This window comes from Propithecus coquereli, unplaced genomic scaffold (assembly GCF_000956105.1).
Source record: "Propithecus coquereli isolate 6110/MARCELLA unplaced genomic scaffold, Pcoq_1.0 Scaffold474, whole genome shotgun sequence".
Lineage (NCBI taxonomy): Eukaryota > Metazoa > Chordata > Mammalia > Primates > Indriidae > Propithecus > Propithecus coquereli.
The window spans coordinates 141,997-142,657 of record NW_012150552.1 but is presented as its reverse complement, the minus strand read 5'-3'; positions in this window follow the sequence as shown (position 1 = coordinate 142,657).

The following is a 661-nucleotide window of genomic DNA, read 5'->3' as shown; positions in this document are numbered from 1 at the left end:
AGATTGCCACAAAGAAATCTATAAAAAAACTCTTATATTAAGTTATAAATACAAGGATTGTGATGACTACCTGGTGATAAACGTGAGCTTATTACTTAAATTCTGCACTCTTTTCTGAGACTTCATACTACATTGGAGAAGATCATGATAGAGAACCCCCAAAAAGTGGTAGCCATAAAACTATGAGGACCTTAAATCTATTCTGGAAACAGGCCTGGGGATTGCTACATTCTAAATTTTTTACTAAGCCCTCAGTGGTGCAAATGGTCATTGGATACTAAATTAGCTCAATTTTTCTCTTAGAATTTTTGAAAGATGATGAGGATGGATACTTTTCTAGGATAATTATGTTTCCTTCCCACAATGAAGGAACAAGAGAGGTTAGAAAACATCTCCATTCCCCTCCAGTGATTCAGCACTCTACAGGTTACACATGGTTCGCCCCTGTCAATGGCACCCCAATAACACCAGGTGTTGTCTACAAAGCCTACAGTGAAGGGATGAACTTGAGGAAGTGCACTCGTGTTTCATGGTACTGAGCAGTTTCAATCATCACATCCTGTTTCATTCAAGATTCTCCACAGAAACATAACCAATAAGATATGCAGAGGGAGATTTATTTTACTGAATTGGCTCACACCATATGCGAACTGGCAAGTAC